Source organism: Schistocerca americana, chromosome 1, assembly GCF_021461395.2.
Source record: "Schistocerca americana isolate TAMUIC-IGC-003095 chromosome 1, iqSchAmer2.1, whole genome shotgun sequence".
NCBI lineage: Eukaryota > Metazoa > Arthropoda > Insecta > Orthoptera > Acrididae > Schistocerca > Schistocerca americana.
In genome coordinates this window covers 232,512,794-232,522,409 of record NC_060119.1, presented here as the reverse complement: position 1 = coordinate 232,522,409, position 9,616 = coordinate 232,512,794, and the positions used below count along the sequence as shown (strand labels likewise).

Below are 9,616 nucleotides of genomic sequence, written 5' to 3'. Positions count from 1 at the left end.
GACGCGATACTTAATTGCATTTGAATATGTTACCTCCGTAAGTTCCCCCTACAAGTTACATATGGATGGCTACGTTGGATAATACCCAGTAGCCTGCATTCAGTGGTTTCGTGGTTGCTTGAGGAGAGGTATGCTTACGAGATCTGTTCAAAAACTTCCTCAACCTTGTACACGAAATTTTTCTGCGCTTACCTTTTGCTTATTGTGCATGGTCTCCTTCGAAATACACTCCTCGACAATTGATGCACTGCTACCAACGCCATTTCCACTTCCGGAAGCAGTCTTGGAATCCATCTTGCTGGAGTGTCCGAAGCACTGTGTACAAATTTTCTTTTATCCCGTTTATCTTTGCTAATCTTCATCCATTCAACGAGATATTCAACTTTTGGAATAACAAAAAGCCTGCAGGGGCCAGATCTAGAGAGTACGCAGCATGAGGAAGCACAGAGAATTGGTTTTTTGTGTAATGGTCACGCACCAACAGGGACGAATTACGGGTGGATTATCATGATGCAAGAGCCATGAGTTGTCTCGCCGCATTTCTGGCCGTTTCCTTCTAACAGTATTTCATGACACGATCGAACTGAAATGCTGCATCCTTCTGCAATCTCTAGGACGGCCAGTCCTCGATTGGCACGCACTATTTCGTTGACATTCATGTGAGTCGTCGGTAGGCGACCTGAACGAGGGTCATCTTTAACTTCCGTTCGACCGTTTTTAAACCGTGTGAGCCTTTCATAACACCGAGTATTGCTTAATCACTCATTACCGTAGGCTTTCTGCATCATTTGGTGTGTCCCTGTAAATGTTTTCTCGAGCTTCACGCAAAATTTAATACAACCGCGTTGCTGCTCCGACTCTGCCAAATCGAAATTCGCAGACTGTGTGATACAACGTTCTAGTCAATAGAGCACTGAACCATAAATAACAGACATACACCAATGAAACTTCCAGCAGTTACACGTTAAACACAGGCGTGTGCGGGTATGTCAGCCGCATTTCGCTTCAACACACCATGACGCGAAATTTCGCATGTTCCGGAATGTTTTGAACAGGCCTCGCACCTCAAGCAACGTTCTTTTACTTCTCTGTTATTGATACCTGTAGCGGGTCAGCTAAGTGCAACTTGGTAACATCCTAAGTTTGCTTTCTGAACTAGAGAACAGCGTCACTTTCGTGACGGTCTTGCCACGTACGTGTCCAAGGTCGGCTGATCGGAACTGAATTATAAGACACACTGTTATCGAAATGACGCCACGGCAACGCCATCTATGATTCGGTCTGACTAGATGTAGACATGACGCGCGTTCCGTGACCATAAGATATTTTTATCTTACATGTTGCTGCTAATGAACCTTCTAAGTCATCTTTTGATGGGGATGATCTCGGAGGTGGAAAAACATGCCACGAGGATTAATTATTATGTGAGACTGACCATATATTATGGGTGCAAAAATAGCTCACATTATCTATAAACAATAATTTAGAACAAGTATGGTATTTTTAGTCTGTTGCTAATAATGACTTTAGGTGGCACACTCAAATTACAAGGGAATATACAACACTTGTGGATAGGGCGAGAACTGAAAGTTACGTAAAAGTGAAGGGAATCTTGCGTCGAATTACCTACTAAATACACAGGAAACTCAACATACGCATAAAACAGTATGCTATATCGCCAGTGAAGTTACTTGGGAGAGGGGGAGAAGTCGTAGAGCCAGAATAATAGCTTTTACAAGGAAGTTGTTAAATTCGGTTTTTCTTAAACGAATCAAGGAAAACCACTCCAAATGGGGTTTGTTGTACATTATAATGAATGATCTGCACAGTGAAGCTGCTTTAACACGTGCTCTCATGTTCTCATCCACATGTCGCCGAGAAGCACCATTCAGCGCCATATTTCATAGAACAATCTCAAACTTCTGAAATGCGATAACTGGGCTACGTAATTATATTAAGTGGGTAAGAATTATTGCTAAAAGCAATGAAGTCGGAGACAGTTACACACTGACTGACATTCTTCATATGTGGTTGCTCTCTAGATTAAAGCTGAAGTTGGTGAAAGCATAACACATCATCTTACGAACCCTCTCAAGAAGGCCATCTGCAGTGACTAGTGCCTGGTAGCCACGCATGGCCGTAAACATAGGATGACTCGAAAAGCCATTAATGAGTATGAAGTCAGCGGAGGCACTCGGGACTTCCTGATTAGCGAAAAACACCTGCTCTATGCATAACTTGCATATGAATTTTGCTTTGAAGTATCTGAAGATTCAGCCGTGAATTAATGCACCTAAATAATTATATAGGCAACGGCCTTGCCGCAGTGGATACCCCGGTTCCCGTGAGATCACCGAAGTTAAGCGCTGTCGGGCGTGGTCGGCACTTGGATGGGTGCCCATCCAGGCCGCCATGCGCTGTTGCCATTTTCCGGGGTGCACACAGCCTCGTGATGTCAATTGAGGAGTTACTCGACCGAATAGTAGCGGCTTCGGCCAAGAATACCATCATAACGACCGGGAGAGCGGTGTGCTGACCCCACGCCCCTCCTATCCGCATCCTCTACTGAGGATGACACGGCGGTCGGATGGTCCTTGTAGGCCACTCGTGGCCTGACAACGGAGTGCTTAAAATAATTATATAAATGAAAGAAATCTTGTAATAATAATTCCCTGCGTACAAAGGACCCGAAATATGCGAACAGATTTCGACTGCCGTCATTTTGAGAGGGGTTAATGAAATGCTGAATATGGTGACGGCTGTAAAAAAAAGTTCAGACGGAGAGTCCTTTTCATCTTGAGGCCTACATGAACACAGAAAAGCCTGCCGTCCCAGCGGCCGAGACTGCGTCAGGTTAGCAAATCTTTGGTGCAAAAGGGTAACGGTAACTTGTATGGCAAAGCAGGCGACAGCTAACTGCTTGACCCCCCAGAAAATTGGCGCTGGAATTACTTTTTTCAGCTAGTGTGAGGTGTAGACCAGCTAACAGAACCCATGCTCTTCACCGCTCAGTCCTCATTCTTCAACATCTTCTCGTAAATGATGTAATCTGTAGAAATCAATTAAAATTTGTGCAATAGCCGGAGCTTGAACCCAACTCTCCTTGTTTACCAGGCAGCAATGCTAACCATTACGCCACTGCAGCGCTATGGTTAACATCGCTGCACAGATTACGTAACTCCAATGCCATCCCCAACACAAACTTCATATATCCAGCTTATTTTCCCTTCTTATATCGCCACTATTGCTGTGGCTCTCTGGCAATGGAATGGCACCCGAGCGCTAGACCTAGTGGGGATATCCTGTAGCTTAGGTGTAGATCTACAGATCTTATAATTAAATTTTCCTCGATATATTTGAGTCTCATCTTTATGTATGATTATGACGGAATCTGAAGAAACGAATTAACGTTTGTGTCACAGACAGGACTTCAACCCAGATCTCCTTGATTTCTAGGCAAGAACGCTAACTATTACATCACTGCGGCACTATGGTTAATTTTGATGCATGGATTACCTAAATCCAACACAAACATCAGTTCATATTTAAGCTTATTTTCTCCTTCTTAGATAGCCATTAGAGCCGTGACTCTCCGATCTAAGAAGGGGAAAATAAAGTAGTTTGTGTTGGGGAGGGAATTAGACGTATGTAGTCCTTACAGCAATGTTAACCATAGTGCTGCAGTGGTGTAATGGTTGGCATTCCAGACTAGTGAACAAGAAGACCTTGGTTCAAGTGAAAGACAGCGCAAACGGCAGAGGACCAGGCGCAGACGGCATCCCCAAGGAATTCCACAGCTATCTCTGGGACCTAGTAGGCAGACACCCCACAGAAATGGTAAACGAAAAATGGGACAGCACTACCGGCCTCCTTTCTGGAAGGGACGGTAATCCCCCTCAAAGAAAAAGGCAGCAAAAAACATCGAGGAGTTCAGGCCCATAACGCTGTTGAATTCAGACTACAAGACTGCCGCGAAATGCCTCGCAAATAACATCAAGACGGTATTAATGAAGGCGATTAGCCCATGGCAAACGTGTGCAGTGCCTGGCGGGAGCATATTCGACGCCGCCTGCGCATACAGGAACGTGACTGCTCACGCCGCCACCAACAGAACGACCGCAGCAATAATTTCTGTTGACTTTCATAACGCTTTCCACAGAATCAGCGACCGGTACCTCCTGCAAACGTTGACGAAACTCGAATTTGGACGACAATTTACTCAAATCATAAGAAATTTGCTAACGAACGCCACGTCAATAATAACCATGAATAGATGGACAACAAAAGGAATCAAATTAGGGAAGTCAGTAAGACAAAGCTGCCCGTTATCCATGGCCCTTTTCGCGGCAGCACTTGATCTACTACTATTGAAACTGACTGTCAGCCTAAATGGTTGCCAAATCGGAGAACAAACGGTCGCAAGCATGGCCTACGCTGACGATTTAGGATTTTTTGTCAAAAACGAGCAGGACGTAGCCACAATAGAACTAATAATAAAAACCTTCCAAAACGTTGAATCCCAAAAGAACTGTGCTGCTCCCCATTGGCAACAGGAGTCTGACAAGCCGGCCGGTGTGGCCGAGCGGTTCTAGGCACTTCAGTCTGGAACCACGCGACCGCTACGATCGCAGGTTCGACTCCTGCTTCAGGCTGGATGTGTGTGATGTCCTTAGGTTAGTTAGGTTTAAGTAGTTCTAAGTTCTAGGGGACTGATGACCTCAGATATCAAGTCACATAGTGCTCAGAGCCATTTAAACCATTTTGAGTCTGACAACCAACAGGCAGTGGTATCGAATAACCGATACTCATAAAACACTTAGGATACAAATATAAAAATGACCGCTAAAGATGGCAGTACTGACAGTACAAAACTGGTGAGGAACCCTACATACAATAAGAGAGCTCGCCAGGACTCACTCGAACTGAAATCTAACGTTCGGACAAAGAGTCGAACTCATGAACACAACGATCCTGTCGAAAGCCTGGTACGTGGCACAGACACTATGTGCACCAACAGACATTGCACGAACGATACAAGGGGCCGTATGCTACCTGCTGTGGAGGCGGAATATATTCAAAGTGTCACAGGCGACGTGCTCACTGAGGAAGGAGGACTAGGTTTGGTAGACGTCAAGACAAAGTGTGCAGCGCCGTTGCTTCACAGAGCAATCCAAATGAAGAACAAGAACCGAGACAGCATCACGGCCTGCCCAATAAATACCTACAGGCAACGGCCAGAGGAAGCGCCGGCAGACACCAGCCACATCCCCTTCAAGATGCGACTCATCAGGCAACTGATACTCGACAAGAGCTAATCACTACCCACCACGGCTCACCCACAACTACCGACGGCGAATCGCGTCTATCGCGCAATAAGAGAGCAACCGTGCAAAACAAGAATCGAGGCAAAATTTCCAGACCACGATTGGTCAGTCGTTTGGAAAAACATCTCAGAACGTCCAATACCGGAGCACGCCAGATATACGTGGTACAAGGTACTGCACAAAACCGCACCGTCCAACGAGAGCCTGGCCGTAATCAATATAAAAGAATCGCCCAGCTGCGAAATTTGCAACGAAAAGGATAACACAGAACACCGATTCGTATGCAGGGCAAGCAGCAAGATATGGGCGACAAGCAAAAGAATGACAGCTCGCCTGATGCGATAGTGTTCCCCGGGCCGAAACGCACGGCCACAATGTGGATACTGGCCATGACAGCACACGCAGTCATTGCCAGAAAACAGACAGAGTGCAGTTCCTCGTGGACTTGTGGGAAGAACACAAGAAGGCAAAACCACACGCCAAATACCGCGTGACCTTCCAAAACTTCCTGGAGATCCCGCTGACCGCTGCCTTCAGGGACGCCCTGTCTGCCGCCACGTGACGTGACCGCCGCCGCCGCCACCGCCCACCCACACAACCCCCACGGCCTGTCCTCGCCGCCGACTCCCTCTCACACCCCATAAGCAGCAATAGTGATACGTGTGTCCCAAAGTGTAAAAAGTGACAGTGAAAACTGTTTTTTTAATGCATCTAAGGTTTACCTCCCAGTGTCATCGTAACCCTTGTTTTGAGTGTATTTTATCTTTACTCGTGTGCAGTCAATAGGAGTGCCAAACAGTGAGTACCTCAATATCATTACAGTTTAACAGTGGAAACAGTGTTTATATTCTCAAGTATGCTCTTTCCTCCACCATTAATAAATTCCTCGCTATCCTTTCAGTCTCTCTTACTCATCGACCACCATCTTCATCAAATCAGCTCTACATTGGATCTGTCCACTGCTTCCTAGTGTGTTGTTCCTCGTTCGATCTGACTAAAGAGTTATGAAGGTGGAGGCATTTCTTTTCAATCAACCCTTGTATTTCTTTAATTGTATTGCGCACTGTAAGGGCAGAAGTTCCTTCTATGCATATTCAACGTTTCATCGAGCTATATTACTTGGCAGTACAGACTATGCAAAAGTTACTTTCGTCCTTAAATTTTGTGTAACGCATGTGAGAGAGCAGGCGAAGTGTTCAGTCGACGCTCTGAGAAGAGGGCTAGGGAAATGAGGGGCAGCCAGAACGACATCACGCTAAGGCAAGTGGTGAAGGGCCCGCGGCGCCCTGCCTAGCCTCTTGGCATTTGGCGGACGCCCCGACTATGCGGGAGGCGCGGCCGTAGCACTTATGTAAATGTTTGTGCTCGCTTTTAATCTGGCGCCGGCGAATGGTGGGCGGAAAGGCGGCTCGCCTGCCGCTGCCCGTAATAAGAAGCGGCGAGCGCTAAGTGTTTGATAAAACGATGGCTACATCCTTCCTACCTCCTTCCCGGCTAACAGTTTGCACAACGGCAGACCTCGCCGCTGCGTCTTGCTCTCCGGGGGCGCGCCTCTCGCAGTGGACTTTCCAGAAACCGGAGATGGAGGAAATGAGAAATTTCGGAAGTCTGAATGCACAAGGCGAGATTATATAACAATAGCGGAGGCGGATGCTGTTCCCAGATTCTCACTGTGTTTATCCCAGTCCAAATAGAAAGTTCTGCTTTTATTTTAACTTCCGCATTTTCCGCCCTGTAGCTCCTTAATAACGTCTGTTTTGGACTATCACGACAAGTAACTACTTGAATTACAAGAGGGTCACGACACCATATGATTACTGCGAGATATCAATATTATGTTCTGTGTTAGAAGAATTTCGAAAGTTTCTCCACATTTACAGGAAGAGTCGAACAGCTCAGTATTTCGATCTGAGTTTCTCAGCTTACCTGAAAATAATCAAACGTAGGTCGCATCAGTTAGACAAAAGATCTGGACTGTACTACACAGTTACACGTAATAAAATTGCTTTAGTAAGTTGTTCGGCAGTAATAAAAGCTACCCAGTTTGTGTTTCCTGTTTGAAAATTTTAATCTAGGTTAATCTGACAGAACACAGTGCAGTTTAGACTTCGCAAAACCCTCAGTCCTGGGTAGTGTTCGTCGCTAGTTATGAAAATCCGTATCAGTTCAGAAATGCAATTTACAAAGCACGAAATGAAATCAAATGAGCGAATGGCATCGTTGGCCGGGAGGCACCAACCGGTGAAGGTCGGCCGCCAAGTGCAAGTCTTATTTCAGTCGACGCCACACTGGGCGACTTGCGCGCAGGTGATGAGGATAAAATGATGAGGAGGGCAACACAAGACCCACTCCACGTGCGGAGAGTCTCCAACACGGCCGGGAATCGAACCCGGACCCGCTGCATGGGAGGCAAGCTTGTTACCACCCAGCGAAGCAGGCGGACACAAAGCGCAAAACTGTTTCGATATGCGATTTGTCTTCTTGTCTAGGGTTCAGACTGGGCTAATACATTCTGATATGCACTTCCGTAACGAGCTACTGACAGATATTACGGAAAATAAGTTTGCAGTCAATACAGATCTAATAAAAAAAAGAAATTAAAATCTTATACTGGTGTAATTTTATAAATCTCAGAGATCAAGGGTTATGAATTCTTTTTTGGCAGCAGGAGAAGTAGCAGTATTTACAGTAAAGAAGCATCTATCCTTACAACATATACAGAGTCGGTTGCGCCGGACTAAATAACACTCACCGGCACAGTGGTGGGTTCTGGAGGAAACCACACAAAATACTACATGACTTTATAATAGCTTGAACAATACGAAGTACTTAACTTTGTAACAGTCCATTCGTACTGCGACAGGAATGTTATGTGGCTTTTTACTGTCACTGAACACTAACGTGCCACTTGATACAATTCTGGATAACAGTCTCTTCTGTCAAAGTACAACAGACTATAGATTTTGCTACACCTTTCTGTCTGATACGGCTCACGCAGTACTTAGGATAGAGAGACGGTGGTATCGTCTTCGCCGATAATTCTAGATTGGACGGAGTAAGCACGCTGCAGCGGTCGCTTGGGGTTTGTCTACGCCTACAGCGCTCATTCATTGCTGAGTATGGCAGCGACTATGCTTTCTTGTTATTCCGTCACAAGCTACCAACTTTTCCTTAGGACCTCGTTCTTCGAACGACACCATATAGACGACTGTTACCAACCGATAATTATCACCATAGCTACAAGCCGAAGGAAACGGAAGCTCCACTTTAGAAAGGGGTGAGATTGAGTTCGTAGCAATTCCCGATCTTATTCAACCTGTGAATTGTATTAAGCAATCTGTGAAGTACTCCAAGGAGAAGTGTGGAAAAAGAATTTAATATCAGGGAGAAGATATAAAATCTTTGAGACTCGCTGATGACGATGTAATTCTGTCAGAGGCAGCCAAAAACATGGAAGAACAGCTGAACGGATTACGCAGTGCCTTGAAAGCAGTGTTTAACTTAAACATTAACAAATGTAAAATAAGTGTAATGGAATGCAGTTGAATTAAATTAGGCGACGCTCTGGAGATCAGATTAGGAAACGAGACTCCAAGAGTAGTAGATCAGTTTTGCTATGTGGGTAGTAAAATAACTGCTGATGGTCGCAGAAGAGAGGATACAAAATGCAGAATGGCTACAGCACGAAAAGCATTTCAGATCAAGAGAAATTTGTTAACGTCTAATATATATTAGAATGTTGAGGAATCTTTTCTGCGAATTTGTATGACTTGAGCGAAGTCTTGGATGGAAGTGAAACATGAACGGTAAGCATTTCAGACACGGAGAATATAGAAATTTCTGGAACGTGGTTGTTTGAAAGAATGCTGAAGATTAAGTAGGCAGATCGACTAACCAATGAGGATGTATTGAATCTAATTGTTGAAAAAAGAAATCTACGACAAAACGTCACCGAAAGAGGGAATCAGCTGATAGGACACATCCTGAGCCATTAACGGATCGTCAGTTTGTTAATGGAAAGAAATGGTGGGGCCAAAAATTGTATGAGATTGACGCTTAAATACAGTAAGCACGTTGAGATGGATGTGAAAGGTGCAGTAAAATAGAAACAGTTGGAAAGGAAACGAGGTAAACGGCTTATTGTTTGAAGAGTGATTGTCATAACAGATAATACGTTTATCTTACTGTGAAAGAAGACGGTCAGTGCCTTCATGGAAAAATGTTTGTGGTGGCTCACGGGACCATGATTGTACTCAAACGTACACCTCTTCGTCCGAGACAAATGGACGGGC

General features: G+C 45.1%; 1 pseudogene; it reads left to right on the top strand.

Moving 5' to 3' along the window:
* The first annotated feature begins 2,308 nt into the window (after positions 1 to 2,308).
* LOC124555298 lies at positions 2,309 to 2,426 on the top strand (annotated as a pseudogene).
* Positions 2,427 to 9,616: the final 7,190 nt, after the last annotated feature.